The following is an 18,426-nucleotide window of genomic DNA, read 5'->3' as shown; positions in this document are numbered from 1 at the left end:
GATACTCCCGTCTTTATACCTCACAATATCAATATTGGGGTGTATGTGTGTGTGCACACGTGCGTGCGTGTGTGTGTGTGTGTGTGTGTGTGTGTGTGTGTTCTAGATTTAAAACAAATGGAAAACCCACCATCTTTTAAAACAGCTATCTCTGGTTAAAATAGCTGTAATTATGAAAGAAAGAACAGAAATATGAAAATATTCTAACTATAGTCAACCCAGACGAAGATGCTCCAGGCAGAGTTAGCTCACAGGGCAAGCACCTCCCTTACTGCAATGGCTCACGGCACAAGAGGACACACATCTCCTCCTCTGCAGATTTGCATCAACTCGAGGCTTCAGGCCTCCTTCCAGACTGTTCCATTTTGCCTAAATAGTTTACTTCACTGCCACTGCACGGGGGAGGGGAAGTAGCAATGGTGCTGAGGCGAGGCCTGAAGGTCAGACATCCTCTGTCTCACAGGGTCAGTTAATAATAGGCTAGCTGTTGACAGCTGCAGTGAACAGACACTGGGGCGGCCATATGTGTGACGGAAGAAGCTGGAGAAAGCTTACAACACAGTGTAAGCTTGAATCTCCTTGGGTCCATTGCAGGAGATTCCAGAACACTGAAACAATCTCAAGTTTTGTCCTGAAGCCTTCTCTGTGTGATCTTTGAGGAATTAAAAAAATGAGGGGCTCGTGTAATGACACGGAGGGTAAAGGCTCTCGCGGCCAAGACTGAGTGCCTGAATGTCATCCTACAACCCACACTAAGGGAGAGAACTGACTTCTGTAAATTGTACCCAACCTCCACATGCTACCACAGCATGTGCACACTCATACACATAATAAATAAATAGATAAATAAATAAATAAATATTTAAATCAATATCTAAATCAATATGTAAGTCAATGAATGTAAAACTAGAATGGGAAGAAGAGATCAGGACATTGGGGGTTACACAATAGCTAAGCTTCATACTCTGCCTAGATGTCCATCAACCATAAATGGAGATGGAAAATGTGCTGTCTTTATAAGGGCAATTATCTAGCCATAAAGAATAAGATCCCATCATTTGAGGCAAAATGGATGGAACTAAAGGGTATCACACTGAGTTAAATAAACTAGACACTGAAAGGCAAGTAGACATTCACAAAAGTAGATGTGAAAATAAAATCGTAATTTCTAGAGGTTGGAAAGGGGAAGGAAGGTAAAAAAAAATAATTTAGATTTGATCAGTGTACTCTGTGTACATGTGTGGTAATAGCTCACTGAACATCATCAAACATGTACAAGTCACAGATGTCAGTAAAAATGCAGACGCTGTTGAAAGACAATTTTGTTTCCTTTTGTGTCTCCCATTGTCTAGGCAGGGCACTTTCATTTCTTGACCAGAACCTACCTCTAAGCCACTGTCTTTGGATCCTGCATAGTAAGATTTGCCTAACCCTGGCTTTTATGGTGATGCCTCTTAGAGGCTCACTCACGGGAAAGCATCACAGACACGCACAGAGACTGGGGACCACCAACAGATGCTCCCACAGGAGTGCCTCTCCCTCGGCAGCACTTTCTATGCTTGGTAGGAAAAAAATTCAGGTCACAACATTCTGTATCACAAAACCACCCTCCCTGTGGCCTTGGATGACCAGAAATTATAGTCCTAGCTTGTTGCAAATGCTAATAATTTTGAAGACAGTAACTTCCTCTTAGGAACTGGTTTTTCACTATAGAACATTTACTGACCTTATCAACCGTGACATATTAAAATATCCACATTCCAGCTCATAGGCAAACGTCACCCAGCACTGGCTCACGTGGCTTCTCCTAACGAAAATACATTAAGCTATTTTGATAAGCAGCCTGAGTACAAGACACTATCACTATCGTGTTCAGTTTGGAAGGTAAACTTTACACAGTGCAAAGTCTCTTAACACAGCACAATTATTTGAAGCACAGCACAGGTTTTCAGACAAGACTTTTTCTGGCCTCTCTCCAGCCTCAGGGTTCTCACACATCATTCTTTGGTGGGCAGTGTAAACGTCCAGCCATATTCTTCTCAGGTAAATGGAAGAGAGAATGTCCCCTGAAGGAAAGATCTAGAAGATCTGGATCATGCTTACATCACAGAGAGCTAGACAGAGGAAAATAAACAAAAGGAGTTGTCTCCCTGGAATAGTGATGTGTTTTGTCGCTAACAAAGGTAAAAATAATTCTCATATGGTCCCTCGTCATGACATCATTTTGTTTGACAAGAACTGCGATCCACCAGCGAGGGACCCCACTCAGTGGTTGAGCACCTGCCTAGCAGAGTCCAGGCCCTGGATTGGATTCCCAGTGTCACACGAAGCAAGAGATGACATTCTGAGGAACTGGTGCACAGGATGGCTTTTCATTTGTTGGAGTTTTTTTGTTTGGTTGGTTTTGTTCTCTTTTTTTGTTTTTGAGACAAGCTCTCTGTAGCTCTTGCTGTCCTGGAACTTACTATGTAAACCAGGCTGGTCTCCAACCACAGAGATCCACCTGTCTCTTCCTCCAAGTGCTGGGATTGAAAGCATGCACCACCACGTCACCTTTATGTGAGTCTGCACCACCTACACTGGAATCTCTCTTGGACTCTCATGGTTTTACAAGGCTCAGTCTAAAAAATCTCATTTTAAATGTTATTTATTTATATATTATATATTATTTAGTCATGCTGTCTACCTGCTCTCCCATTCCAAGTGCCCCCAACTTCATCTCATTTTTTGAATAACTTGCTGACTCTATCTACTGCTCCCCATATGTACATAGGTTTGGAGCTGTGCATTCACCTGTCAGCAGCCCCTCTCCTAGGGCTAGAAGATCAGTGTCCCTCCCTCATCCTCACGGGAATGCTGACTGACTTCACCTTGCACAGATCTTGTGCAGGTAACCACAGCTGCTGTTAATTCATGAGTACAATGGACCTGTCAAGTCCCCAAACAATTTTTAAGTTGTCTAATTGAGAGCTAGCCCTCTCTCTATAGAAAGAGATGTTGAAAGGAGGTATGGACTCAGCGTCAAGGATGTTGAAAGGAGGTATGGAGTTGTTTGGACTCTGAGGTCCCTAACCTAGTGGTGGCCAACTTCAAGTATGTTTTTAGATTATCAATGGAAAATGCACACACACACACACACACATACACACACACACGCACACTACCATGTCACAAGTGGTCCTATCAGAGCACTTTGAGAAGAAGGCACTGATATAATCTAATAGCCACAGAGACCCTATAAAGTTGCCCAAAACATATAACCCATTAGCAATAGAGATGAGTTGTGTTCATGTCTATAGACTCTTGATACATCCTGCTGCCCCATGAAACTGTAAGAAAACCAGCCTGGATGGGATAGGATGCCCCAAGCTATGTAGGGAAATTTGAAACCTGCAACAGGCATTGGTGAGGTCAGAGACGAAACCTAACCCTGCACAACCACACCTATAGTGTTGCCCACAGAAGGCATAACAGCAAAATTCCTTGAAACAGCTGCATCTAGCCCACTATGCAGACAAGACTGTCAGCTGGATAAAAAAAAAATAAGTAAAAAAAAAAAAAAGTCCAGCCCTTCCCCCTGCATTGGAACTTTGCCATCTCTCGGGCTTCTCAAAAATCAGTCTAATATCTACCCTGCCTATCTTTCTGATTTTAGTTCAAAGGCAATTCTCCACAAGTCTTGGGCCCTATCAAACATTTGTGCATTCCTTGTACAATGTGCACAGAAACAGTATAAGCAGATCCTCTTCTAAATGAGAACTGGACAACATAGAACTTCTCAAAACCAACCAAATCACAGATTTCTAGGATGCATACAGAGGTCTGACATGGCCTACAGAAACAGAAACAAGCCTTTTAGAAGGAGACATGTTCAATTTGGTGACTAACAACCAGCGAACACAGGTTTCTCTAGGACCCTTAGCCCTGGTCAAACCTAACAGATCTCATAATTTCAGGGTCTTTCTGTGGCTCTGCTCCCAGCTATCCAAACACAGGATACTGACATCACTTCCTCTAACTGCTGACCAGCGTTCACAAAACGCCTTCTATACTGGATTCCAAATCATCAATTTTCTGCCTGAGTCTGAGTGTTTAGTGTTTCACTCCTTTGGTTTTTTGTTCCAGATGGAATTTGTAGAAAAACAAGCCCCCTTTGGAGGCCATTGAGGGGTAGTGGAAGGTGGGAGTGGGACTTCTAAGAAGATTGGAGGACCCCAACTCCTTCTTCAAGAGGATCAGTTGCCCTTCTGTCTGACTGGAATCCCACCACACACTTTGTTTTGCTGCTTTCAAAATGGAAATATAAGGCATGAAAATGAACCTTCTGGTTTCCTGACTTACAGGTAAGGAGAACTCAGTTTTCCTAGTCCAGCCTCAGCCACTTGCGCAGGAAAGACAAAGGAGCACCTGCTTCTGATTCAAGGGCTCCTCTTGGCTGCTTGGGGTCAGAAGAGTCTCTCCCTGTAACAGAATCCGGGAGCAGCTTCTCCTATCCTGCAACACTGAGAAGACCTCAGAAGTGCCACTTCCAGGTCTACCCTATCAGTAGCCATGCAGGGCCTCTCCCAGGCATTCCTAGTGACATCTGGACTGGCTGCCCAGGGTCCCCAACCTGCTCTGTCAGCTTGCTTAACCCTCTGGCATCTAAATACTATGACATTTATGAAATTTGCTCTAGTCCAAGTGTTCTTTCAAAGGACAGTTCTCAAAAGAAACCACTGAGGGACATTTCAGTGACTCCAAGGAAATAGGTACATATGACACCAAGGTTCTCAGGGCTAGCTTCTGAGTCTCCTTCACTTGGAACGTGTTCTTGGGTCTCTGAGGCTGTTGGCCATCTCGGGATTCTAAAGGGAAAACCTGCTCTTCCTTCTGAATGACATCTAAACTCATGGCTGACAGCCTGGTAAAGTTTCAAGATGTTCTTTATGGGACTCACCTTAAGCAAGAGACACTGCATCCAAACACATACTGTTAAGAAACGGCACCACAAGCCAGGCGGTGGTGGTGCACGCCTGTAATCCCAGCACTCCGGGAGGCAGAGGCAGGCGGAAGGAAGGGAGGAAGGAAGGAAGGAAGGAAGGAAGGAAGAGAGAGAGAGAGAGAGAGAGAGAGAGAGAGAGAGAGAGAGAGAGAGAGAGAGAGAGAGAGGGAGAAAGGAAAGAAAGAGAAAGAAAAGACACCATTAGTAGCCTAAACAACAATTTGTCTGGGGGGGGGTGGCATTTAGGAACAAAAATTTCTAAAAACTTCCTGTTGATCGAGGCTACTTGCTCCTTACCAAATGCCCCCAGGCATGGCCAGGGGTTGTACTGGCAGAGCTCTTTTCCTCGAAGCAACTGCACCTCTAAATATCTAGTAGAAAATCCCTGAGTGTCCCCAAGACTTTGAAGCCCAAACACAGTACTCTGACTCACTAAAGAGGGGAGGACAAGAACCCAGACCTAGTAGGATGGTGTTCCCCTGGAGGGTAGCACAGTGGCATGGGGGGGTCCCGAGAAGATGCCAGTAGCCCCAGAAAGAATGCAAAGAAATTTTGGAAGAATTTTAAACACAGTAGGTAGTGGATTTCAGATATAAAGCGTATGCTAATTTCTTGAAGCATGATCATATGCATGTTATGTTTATGTAAGAAAGTATCCTCGCTCCTAGAAAATACAACTGGAATTCACATGAGGGTTTGTGGTGTGTGTGTGTGTGTGTGTGTGTGTGTGTGTGTGTGTGTGTGTGTGACTGCGTGTGTTATGTGTTACGTGTGTCCTGTGGTGTCTGCTTCCTGTATGCCACCACATGACCAGCCCCTACTTCACTCACTACCATGGATGAAGCCACCGAGCACACCTTTATCATGATGACGGACAGAACTTAAGAAAGGACATGTCAAAACAAACCCTTCTTTGTGTCACTTCTGCCACATGCTTTGTCACAAGACAAAAAAACATATTACCTAATTTTTCTTCTTAGAAATTCACTTTCATAGCCTCCCTTGCTCAAATGAGCATGACTTTCTCCCCAAACTATCGATCATATAAATATACACATAAAAACACACACAAGTGCACACATGCAAACACACACACACACACATGTGAACGTGCATACATGCTTGGAGCTTTATTTTCAGAGTATCATATTTTACATGTAGCACTTTCCAGAACATTCTGGAAACAGTACCCCGAAGCGGTACAGCTTCTTCTGTACTCATCTGCCTATCATGAGATAGCTACATTACAACATTTGACTTCCAGGAAGTTGTTTATTTAAAGCAATATTTTTCATTTCTAGTTATTTTAAGTTAACATCTGTTCTACTCTACACAGCCACATCCATTAAGCTCCTAGTTGAACCCCAAAGAGCAGTAGACAGGGGCAGGGCACAAGAGTTTACCTTTGGTCTCATTAGTCAAATGTCTACCCTTGTCCCTGCAGCCTCTGTTTGGGACTGTCACGTCAGTGTCCCACAGGACTGAGGAAGCAGCGCTCTTTCAGAGAGCTCAGTGAGAAGATGGGCTTGCAGGGAGGACAGGTCAGGGAGGACAACCTGGTAAGTTTGTAACTAAGGCTTCAGCCAGTCCCACAGGGATCGCAAGGGAGGTGTCCCCCTAAACTGCCCCACGCCAAGGCCATAGCGCCTGCTTTCCCGTGTCCACATCAACAAACTGGATATAGCTTGCCCTCAGGCAGAGGGAGCAAGATTGAATAAGGTCACTTCCCCCTACCAGGGCTGGTTGTGGGGAAAGCACAGCTGGCGTGGTTGGCCGCAGCACTGCTGGCTAGGTGTGAGCATCTGGATCTTGAAGTGGGGGAGCTGAGTTCTGTTTATACTTCAGGGTCCTCAGACATTTTGAAATATTGTCTCAGAAAATACAATTTTTCTAGAAAGTTTGAGAAGCAAAGGGAGAGGGGAGAGGGGACTTGTCAAAAGCCACCTCAATATTTACACAGCTTCCGGGTCTGAAATGCCAAGTCTCAGACTGAATGTTCCCAGCTTCTAAGAATGTGCTGTGCTATACCTGGGCAACCTCATCCAACCCCACTGCAGCTGCCAGTCAGAGATCACTGGGATGGCATTTCCCTTCGCTCTGGTGTAGAGGGTGGAGCCCCGCTGGACCAACCTCAGCTGAGTGTTTGCAGAGAGGGAAAACCAAAACAAACTCTATTTTCTTTGTGAGGTACTATAAAAACAGTTCTGAGAGGGAGGAGGGTTCAGAGCAAAGCTTTCTTGGAAACTTCACTACTGTTAGGTCCATACCTTCGGGGGCACTGCCAGCAGCTGTGCAGACACAGAACTCTGAGGTATGGCTCCCGGGTCAGTCAGGATGCTCAGCCCCAGCACAGGCTGAGCCTCCGGGCATAGACGCTAAGCGCTTGAAATCCAGTGCCTTCGAATCTAACAGCAGTAAAGTGGGGAGGTGGAATGCTGTGTCTGAAGCGTCACGCTGATTGACTTGTCCAGCAAATGAATCATAATAAGCAACAACCGGACTTTCCAAAGCAGACCAACATGCTTTCCTGGGAAATCCTCCAGTCTTCCCAAGTAGGATCGCCAAAGCAAGAAGACTGCAAGATTGCTCCTCCCGCTCTCAACATAGTACAAACCGTTATTGGTATCTGTGATGATAATGATCAATAAACAAAAAAACAGGGCGGGGGAGTCACTCTAAGAGAAATCGTAAGCAACCCGCCTGTGGTGAGCTCTGAAGAACAGGAGGACAGAGAGGCAGGTTCCCTCCAGCACTGAGAAGGTGGAGTAGAGACAAAGGCGGAGCCACTTGACGCACCTCAATGCGCAGTGTGGCCTTGTGCCCTAGAACACAGCAGAGACCCGGATGCTGTCGGTACAAGAATGAATCACGTGCTCACTCATACCTCCCAGGCTCGGAGACTGGCGACCCCGACCTTAGGAAGAGGCAGCTGGAAGAGAACCGTTGTTTCAGAAACGATTCTTAAACACCTTCATCACGGCTTTTCTTAATAAAAATCACTGCACTGTGATCTTCACTTGGGATTTGATAATATTTTACAAATTCCTATTTTATACACTAACCAACCGACTGTAATATATATATATAAATATATATAACTGAGTCGAAACTAGAAAACCAAAACTACTGGATCACCTATCCTCACTCCACAGTCCTTGTCATCCATGATTATCCTTTGTAAATTTTATACTATATATCTGTTTACATATGGATGTACACATTGTAGTCACATATGAAAAAGAGAGAGAGACTGGGTACCATTATTTAATGTTGCATATTTTAAGTACATTTACTTTCCTCCAAATTTCAGGATTCCACTTTTTAAGAAAAGAACTGAATAATGTACCATTTTATATATGTACCCAGTGTCTATTTTTCATGTCCTGCTGATGGACATCTATGCCGGCTCTACTCATGGAGTTCTCTGGGATACGCCCACCTGTGGATATGGCTATTCTGTTATCTTTGGTGAGAACCCTCCAAACTGCCTTCTGTAATGGCTCTGTTCGTCTGTACTACTACCAGCAATGACTAAGGCTCTACCCCAAACCACATCCTTCCCAACATTTGTTGTCTATTGCTCTCTCTATTACTAACTCGCCTAATCCTTGAGAATCTATTGTCCCTCCACTTACAGATGAGGGAAATGGAGCAGAGTAATCAGCTTCCTTAAGTGATCTCACCTGAGGGCAGTGGTGATAGAGGGTTGGCTGGTGCTGTCAGCCCAGGAGCCAGCGGGTTTTGTCCCCTGCTGTCCTGCTTTGTTCTCAAGACTTTAGACGTCTTGAGTTTCAAATTTTCCTTTCAGACAAATTATAAAATACCCATTTCTCAAATACACGAGACATGCATGGCTTGAGTCACAAAACCAATCGTTATTTATTGAACGTGAAACTGCACCAAAGCCAGTTTACAGCCCAGAGTCTTAGAGCTCGACCAACCAGAGAAAACAAAAACCCACACACTAAGAACACGTGTCTGTTCCTGATCCAAAGACAATTGGACCTGCGAGGGTAGGGGTGCTTGAAAAGCTAGTTCACGAGTAGCCCAAAGGCACTCACACTTCCTCTAATTCACCTCAAGAAAGGTGTTGAACCGGTCACATCTTGTAGAGTCTGACTCCATGCATTTCCAAAACATTTCAAATCCGTCATAGCACTCAGTTCATCTGGAAGCACTATGGTGATTTATACATGTTCATTTCACAACTAGGCAGTGGTGGTGCAAGCCTTTAGCCCCAGCACTCAGAAGGCAGAGGCAGGCAGATCTCTGTGAGTTTGAGGCCAGCCTAGTCTACACGGCGAATTGCAGGGAAGCCAGGGCTACATAGAAAAACCCTGTCTTGAGAACAAACAAGAATGGAGAAACCGAGGCTCACCATAGTTATGAGAAATCTAAAGTCCCATAGCTTGGCTGATCCCAGCTTTCTCCACTATGTTCTTTCAAATGCATTCTGGTTCAAGATCCAGCCATTGAAGACCAGGTTCAAAGAGAATTCCCAGTGCCTCAAGCGCAAGAGAATGTTGGTTTCCATTACTTAGCCAAACAGGATCTGTGCCATGCACATTCCAACCATAAATCAGATTTGGTGAATCATGAAAAACGATTGTTTTCCAAGCCTTTATGTGTTCTGCCTGATTCTCAGACCACTAGTTTAAACTCCGAGGAATCCCAAGAGGCCAGCGGTCAGCTTGTGCAATCCAAGCACTATGGGATCAGGAGCCTGTATGCCCTAGCATGGAGTGTGTTTGTCTGGTGACTTTTGTATTTGGAAGCGATCACTCTTCACCAGACCCCCCCGCTGATGCCTGGGGACTTGAAGAACGTGAGTCATTGTCAGAACCATGATTTGGACTTGAAGTTATAATTTGCTTTCCTGCTTTGAGCTTCGTGCTCTGGAGTGCTCAAAGGTAAGTGGCAGGAGTTTAAGGTCTCACTGGAGGTTGGAAGGCAAGACGTTGGTTGTTCTGTGTGATATTTTTAAAGTCTCACTGTTTATTATGTTGTTTAGCACTGTAGCTCATCAATACCACTTCGTTCTTGGAGCTCAAGAAGGCTCCATAGCGAATAAATAGTTTTCTTTGAGTGCAACATCTACAACCCTTATTAATAAAGTTCTAGCAGAAAAGAGGAGACACAGAGGAGAGCTGGCTCAGGAGCACCCTGGAAAACCATGGGGGTACTGAGAGAGAGAGAGAGAGAGAGAGAGAGAGTATGTGTGAATGGAAGAGCAGGAACAGATTCCACCTGCACTCCTGCCCCAGCCCTTTCCAGTGTGGGACACATTCCACGAGTGAACGTTCTGCTGACCAAGCGGGGACCAGTGAGGATGTATCGATGAGTGAATGACACCAAGAGGTCAGGGCCTGCCTCTGCTCTGCTCCGGCCGGCAAGTCACTGTCCTTTTTATCTCTTCACTTCGCCCTCTCCCTAGACTATTGCTTATCCCAGTATAAAGGCATCACATAGCAGTAATGGCTCTCTTAACTGTAGATGGCGTGGCCCAATCTGTCTACCTTCCTCTTTGCCACAGCAGCCCCACAGAAACTCTGGAGACAGGGCACCCCAGTTATTCCTCTTCTAGCATTGTCTGACGTCTCTGCTCTTGCTGGTTTATTTTAGTAGACTATTATATTTACATCAGTCTGGACCACTAAAAGGCCTATTTGAAAGAGGCAAAGTATCAATATATATATAGATAGATATAGATATAGATATAGATATAGATATAGATATAGATATAGATATAGACATAGACATAGACATAGACATAGACACAGACATAGATTAGATAGAGATAGAGATAGAGATAGACATGGAGATGGAGATGGAGATGGAGATAGAGATAGAGAAAAGAGATAGAGATTAGATAGATAGAGATAGAGAGATAGAGAGAGATAGATATGAGTAAGTAAATAGAGAAAGACCTCTAACAACAAAGCCACAGATAATGAGGACAGCAACAGCTGTGGATGTAATGCACAGAGTGTGTGTGCACTCTGCCCTGTGTGTGCTCTCTGCCCTGTGTGTGCACTCTGCCCTGTGTGTGCTCTCTGCCCTGTGTGTGCGCTCTGCCCTGTGTGTGCTCTCTGTCCTGTGTGTGTTCTCTGCCCTGTACTTTGCACACATGGCACCAGGCTCTTTCTCGGCTTACATTTAAGGCTGGTACATCATACAAAAGTCCTAGGCTCTGAGACAGTAGTAAGTAGCATGAGCCAACCAATCAGAAAGTAGTGGTGCCTGACTCCATCATGAGATATGTCTTTCTCCAAAATGCACTCTCTTAAATCCTGCCCTGGGTTTTACTCTACCACCCAGAAGGCTTACACCAAAGGAGCTGTTTTTTCTTGTTTACCTAAGAATATTTGCTAAATCGGCATGTTACCGCTGTTATGAGTTCAGTTAACTTCAAAGTCTGTGGGAAGAGTCCCCACAAGATCACCCTGGCTTCACACACTAAATGCATACGTGGGGACACGCAAGACGATCACATCACAAGTGGCTACAAATTTCGGGGCTCCCCACAAATGTTTTAGTAATTCACAAGATGCACACAGAACTCAAGAAAGCACTGTAGTTAGGGTAAGTTTTATTATAGCAAAAGAATGTGAATTTAAATCATCCAAGGGAAGAGACAGGAAGCATGGCGAAGGCTAGCTGCCAGGTTCTCGGCTTCATTCTGCCCGTGTCATCACGTGTCAGCTCCTCCTGGTCACAATGTATGGCTACTAATCATGGACGCTCATGCCAGTCTTCAGGGACCGGCGATTTTGTTGGGCTAAGTCTGGAAGTACCCAAATGCGTGTCTTTCAGGCTCCAACTCACAGTGGAGTTCAGGCCAATACTCTTGGTCCCCAGTTCCTCCAACGTATAACTGATGTGTATTCCAAAGCACCTGCCATAAGACATATTGTTTGACTGCCTTGTGGCCCTGGCTCCCAGAAGAGAAAAAAACAAACTTCTAACGGTGTAAAAACAAACTTAAAAGGGCTGTATGGCTTAATCCCTATGTTCAGTTAGATAATAGTCTGCACTTGTTACACACAGGGTCCAGAAAATTTGTCAAAAGTTTCGTGGATGTGAGGACAGGCCAAGGAGAGAACCTGGGAGCCTATTTCCTGCTAAGAACACACTCAGTGCCCCATATACTGACCCCAAATCCTACTTGTCTTCCAGAAGCTTCCCACAGGCTTGTCACACAGTGGGCTGGGGTTAGACGACCTACATCTCGCAATAGGCAGCCAGTAGCTCAGTATATATACTCAGAAGTACTCAGTAGCTTCCTTCCTTTCTTCCACTCTTTAGTGATGGTAAGAAAGAAATTCTTCTCATCCAGACCCCCATCTGTGGAAGCCTATAGGTTTCTTCTGAGGTCTCTGGGGTTCCAAGTCCACATGTAAGTGTCAGGAAAAGAGCCACCTGCTCCAGGTTTGTAGATGCGTTCACAAGAATTGCCTCTGAAGAGACTCACAGCATTCCTGTTAGCAACACTGGCACAGCCAAGACAACACTATGGCCAAGAAGAAGGCTGTCTGTATTCTACCAAGCAGGCTCTCCAACAGTTGGATCTCCCTTTTACTCTTCACAAAATGAAAAGTTTGGTGCAGAATCTTTCTGCTTAGGGTGTGGCCCAATGACCGTGTTACAAGAACACCTTCTAGGAGTATTTTAGAAATGCGCTCTGGGTCCATGATAGTCACTACATTCAGTTCTGCATCAGGACAAGATCCCCAGATGTTCCCAGGAATGTTGTATTTCACAGAGCACTCTCTGCCCATCATCTCTAGAACCTTCCTGAGACCTGCATTCTGTGATTCTCAAAAGGTACAACTTCCAAACCTCAGGGCTGAGATACCTCTCACAACTGAGAAACCCCACACTCGAATCAGCAGTCATAAAGTTGAGTTCCAGAAGACGCCTGTGAAACCAAAAGCCCTTGGACAAGCAACACTGGGACCCAGGAGCAGGCTCAGTTTTCCATAGGCCGATGTACTGTGCAAGCCAGCTGAGGTCTTGATTGTAAACCCTCCTGAGCTCCGACCTAAACAAGGAGTAATTATGGGCTGGCTTACTCCCTTCAGATGCAGGGCTTTGGCTGGTGGGCCCTCCACAGCGTTCCACAGGAGGTCTTATTTCTGAGTGGGGGGTGGAGGAGCTCTGGTTAACCAGAGCAAACCCAGTTCTGAGGGGCAAAGTTGACATACCAGTATAATTACACGTAGGTTGACCATATTTACTGGAATACCCTCATTCTAGAATTTCAAACAAAGGCTGAACCCTAGAAAAACACACCACTAAAGAGAAGCAGGTTGTCCTGAGTGATTTATTGAAGAACAGAAGTGAAGGGAAGAAAGGAGAGTTATCAGAGGCTCGCATGTATTTCCCTTTCCCCCTGCCTGAACCGAGAACAGCCAGTGACCACAGGCTTTCCCACCCTCCTCAACGGAAGAGCCTCAAAAGGCTGCTGGTGTTTTCTTCTGAAGACATGTTATTCATGTAGCCACATCAGATCCCAGAAACCCATTCAGACTCAGAAGAAAGCCGGCCGGAGCACTGTCAGGGATGGGTCCCTTCTCTTCCCTCTGCCTCCCTCCCCAACCCTACCCCAACTCCTCCACCACCCACTCCCCGTAACAGCCATCTGCAGATGAATTCCAAATGAACAATAAGTAACCAATGTGTCTCCAGAAAAGCCAGAACAGGCTAGGTATATCTTACCTCAGGAGGCTCCTGGGAGCTTCTGGGGGATTGAATAAGCACTGGAAGTATGTGGCCTTCAGGTCTGTCCCATGTAAATGTGTAATTGTAACAGAAAATGGAGACATCTCCAATGTACAGCTGAGAGCATGCATTGACCCAGCAATCAAGGGGAAGTGTCAGTCGGAAATTGGAACCGTAAAAAAGCAGCGACTTCAAGAATTAAAACTTTTGTACATGCTGTTAAGGTGTTCCCTGCAGAGCCACAAAGCTCTCAGAGGCTTCATGTGTTCTTGTCACCCCATCCACACCCTGAACACACACACACACACACACACACACACACACACAGTCAACACCTCAGCAAAGAAAATTCTTAGCAACATCTACCACATGCCTGGCAAAGAAATACAAAGATAGTCTGGCTTGCTGTTCTCAGAGTTTATGACATTAGCAAGACAAGTTAAACCATGAGAAACAAATTGGAACAACACAAGAGGGGCTCTGGCAAAGGCTGAACTGCTTTTGGGGCAGAGGCGAGCAGCCGATAGACTACTGAGTAACGGGGTCAGCAGGTAGGAAGTGTGAGAATCATTGACCATAAACATACATGCTGGGCTCTGGAAGCTGTTCTTTTGGAGTTGCCGTAAAAAAAAAATATTTTTTTACTTAGGAAATTCCCGGGGCCTTCACCTTTCCTGTCAAGCAGAGGGTCGCCTGCCAGCTCCGGGGCAGCATTTTGAAATTTCTAATTGGAAGTCTTGGTATGTAATCGTTTGCCCTGTCTCATTGTCTGGAACTCTGAAGGGGTGACACACTCCGGGCCAGGTGTTGCCACACAAACAGAGAACTCGTAGGCAAGTGGGCCAATTAGCCCATTTATACGCACGCAAACTACAAAAGCTGTAGCTGCTCAAAAGTCTGAAAAGGGGCACAAAATCAGGGCAGGATGCAGATCCTACCAGAGGTTCATAGTAGGAGTCTGCCAAATGTGCCATTCCAGACATAACCAGTTAGGCACTCTCGGGGGCCTCAAGCCCCTCTCCCAGCAGGCATGGTACTAAGGACACCCCTTGGGATCTCGAATTTATACAAAACACAGAGACTGAGCACCCAGACACAGGACCTGCTGCAGAAACAGCTGGTGAGATGAGGCATCCCACCAAAGAGAGGTGTATGTTGGTTCTATCACTGTGGTGGTTTTGTTTTGTGGTGGTGGCTTTGTTTGGGGGGCTTGGAGGGTTGTTTGTTTTGTTGGTTGATTATTTGATCAGATTGTTTGGGGGGTTTTATATTATTTTATTTTGCTTCAAGACACGGTCTTGCTATGCAGCCCTGGCTGGCCCAGAGCTCACTGTAGAGCACGGTGACCTCATACTCACAGAGATCCACCTGTATCTGACCCCTGAGGATTGAGATTAAAGGCATGTGCCAAGAAATGTGTTTTAGCCCTTACTCTGGAGGTTTCCATACACAGTCGCCTACCCTATTTCTCTGAGTCTTCAGCAGCACAGCACTACACAGAATGGGGAGGACAGCAGACAGACTAGAGGGAAAGAAGAGTGGCCTAGGGATGCTCTCCTCTTGTGAGGACAGCAGCCTCCTTCTCTGCGGGCAGCCTGCTCTGCCGCTCTGATCCACACTTCCATCGCCATCCTAGTAACCCACCCAAGTAGGAACTGCTGGCCTAAGTTCGCCAACCTACTTGGTTAAAAGACCAGCATGGGGCTGAGGGGGAAGCCAGGAGACTTTTCCCTGAGGAATAACTACTGTCTGCTGAGTGTGAACCAGGAAATACCCACCCCAATCCCCTTGCTTCCTAAGCCCGTCCCAGTGGCTATTCTAGCACTGACAACTAGAGGATTTGCAACTAATATCTGAAACATAGGAATTCTAATCAGTTATCTCCTGCTTAGTTTCTGTCCCCTACCCTGTGGCCAGGTCCAAGAGGATACCCTAAGGGAGAGCAGGCTAGAAGCAGGGATCTGTGATGGCACTGACATTTTCCCTGGCCCTCTAAGGAACCTTTCCCAATGTGCCACCTATATGGCTGGTGTCCTGGCTTAGCGGTTTCTTCAAATAGAGCTGGTGAGAGCAGAGTCTCTCCTACAGTCCCTCCAACTAGAGCTGCTATGATGCTACAAGATGCCTGCTACACTTCAGCACCTACAGGAAGCACTGAAACCTGGGTCTGCTCTGTCTTTCCAATGCAGCAGCAGAAGAAGAGGAAGAAGAAGAAGAAGAAGAAGAAGAAGAAGAAGAAGAAGAAGAAGAAGAAGAAGAAGAAGAAGAAGAAGATCATCATCAACAACTACAACAACAACCATATTTGCATTCTATCTATATTTGAATTCCATACCCTACAGTCCTAGAAATGAACTTTCAGAAGAGACATTTAAAGCTTTCTTTATTCATCTATGCAGTGGAGATACTAACAGACTCTGGTTCGTTGGATTATTGCAGAGCTAAATCTGATGATGAATTAGAGGTACTTTGGCTGTCAGTAGGCATGGCTGGAACTGTTATCCTCACCACTGTGGCCTCCATGATTAAGAAATGCTCCAAAACCCTTGTTCTGTGAAGTAAGCCAGGATCTGACCTTGTAAAATCAGAAAGTGCACTCTCCTTGGGAAATAGCTAGCAGCAGCTAGTGGCAAATTCCAGGCGTGGGTCTATTTTTTGCCTTTATATACTTTCTCATTTATGTTTTGATTTATGAAAACGCATCCATCATTTTGTAAGGGAAGCCTCCCGACACATGAAGGAAAATGACAGAAATGCACAACAAAAACAAATAAAACCATTCAGCACAGCTAACAAGTCAGCCATTTGGTCCCAGTGGGGTAGATAAATCCAGGGGCAAGCTCAGCAGTGGGACTCAAAGGTCAATGGCCTAGGACTCTGCTGAAGGAATCAAGGAAAGGATTCTGGCACCTCGACTGATGGCTTACCTCACCCAGAGCCTCTGTGCAGCTTCCAGAAGCAGCTCCCAAAAGCATCTCCAAGAGGCCAGTCTAGAAAACTGTAGAAGCGCTTCGCATCTGCTCCTGTCGGGGATGTTTGCAAAAAGAAGGTGTTTGTGTCAAGGCTACCTGGAGAAGGTAACAAAGACATTCCCCTGTCTTTACCCCATTGCTCTATGGTGTTACCATAAGGAGACCCCAAGCAGTACCATCAGCACAGCATTTGCTTTGAGAGCAACATTTTCAGTCAACGCAAACAAAATCAAGGGGGAACAGGGAGAGATCCTTGCAGTGGGGGACAGAGAGAGGCCCCTTGCTATCAGGGCTCCCAAGACTCTCCCACTGGGGATACTTCCATCCAATGATTTCTGAGGGAGTTCTGAGCTGTCCTGACAAGCTGGCTGGACAGGAGCTTTATTCTGAAGCTGAGAGGGGGCTAAAGATGGCCTTGTGTGTGATGGAGCAAGTCACCCAGAAGAGTCGGCCAGAAAGCAGCTGCTGACGGGGGTGGGGGGGTGGGGGGTGTAGAGCCCAGGTCATCTCTAGTCATTGGTATAGCAGGGTTATTCCAATGTCCTAACTGAGCGTGGCCTCGGGCCTGACTGAGGCAGTCCCCGATTGTATGTGAGTCTGTTGATTCCTCACTAGCTCCAAACACAGACCCCACAGTTACTATCACATCACTAAGATAGTAGGGAGGGAAGCTGAGGCCACAGTGGGTGCTGTGGACCAGGATGTGAGCCTATAGTTTAACAGTAAACCCTTGAGTCATTAGATCAAATGCCTTCCAGTTAGGTCCCCTGTGGCCACAACCAATGTTCTAGCCCTCTTCAAAGGTCTGCTGTGAATGCTGGGATTTCCAGTGTGTCCTTCTAATAACTGACCCCCATCCCCTCCCCATCATCTAAGGTGACAGCATCATGACATCATTCCCACAAAGTCAAAGCACCTGACTACAGGGACACACAAGTTCCAATGGTTTGTGAAAACGCCGTGGACTCATAGAGCCTCCAAAAGAGGTTGCATGGGCTCCTCTTGTCCTGCTGAATCTTAAAGTGAAGTACCCAAGCTGCGACAGCTGAGGCAGAGCTAATGTATGCGGGGTGAGGGGGGTGGGGGGGTGGGGGTGGGGGGTCCGCGGGGGGGGGGGGTGTCTGCTCGCTGACCTTGACTTGAGCCCTGATCTTCTCAGCTGACTTACCAGCTCTGACCATCAGGAAGGGCTTCCCTGAAGCCAGAGGATCCTCGGTCCAAGCCAGCGGTCGGCGAGCTATGGCTCAGGGACTAAGCATGCCTACTGCCTGCTTTCTCTGTAAAGTGTGGCTGGACTGCAGCCACCGTCACTCATTATGAGTCCTCTCCAATGGGCTTCAAGCTAAGAGAGCAGAACTGAGTAATTGTGACAGAGCCCATATGGCCCCCTGAAGCCTGGAAGGGCTCCTTTCTAGGCCTGTACCAACCCCTGGTTTTAAATGATAGGAAGCTTAGCCCCACACGCACACACACTCCCTTCCCTGCATTTTGGGGCACTACACACTACAGTGGATCTGTGCCACAGAAACTGAAGCCAGTAACTCAAGCTTCAGGCTGTCCACCATGAACATGCACATAACCAAGTGAGAGTTTACATTGAGAGGCACCACTGGTCAGTCCTGGATTGCAATGCACAGCGGTGCAGGGAGCAACCAGAAATGCTGTTGGGAGGAGGATGCTCTGGGCAATCTCCTGCCCCATTCCCCCCACCCCCACAGTAGCTCCGACAAGCATCAGGCTCCATTTGAA

This window comes from Apodemus sylvaticus, chromosome 11 (genome assembly GCF_947179515.1).
Source record: "Apodemus sylvaticus chromosome 11, mApoSyl1.1, whole genome shotgun sequence".
In the NCBI taxonomy this organism is placed as follows: domain Eukaryota; kingdom Metazoa; phylum Chordata; class Mammalia; order Rodentia; family Muridae; genus Apodemus; species Apodemus sylvaticus.
This window is presented reverse-complemented; position numbering follows the sequence as displayed.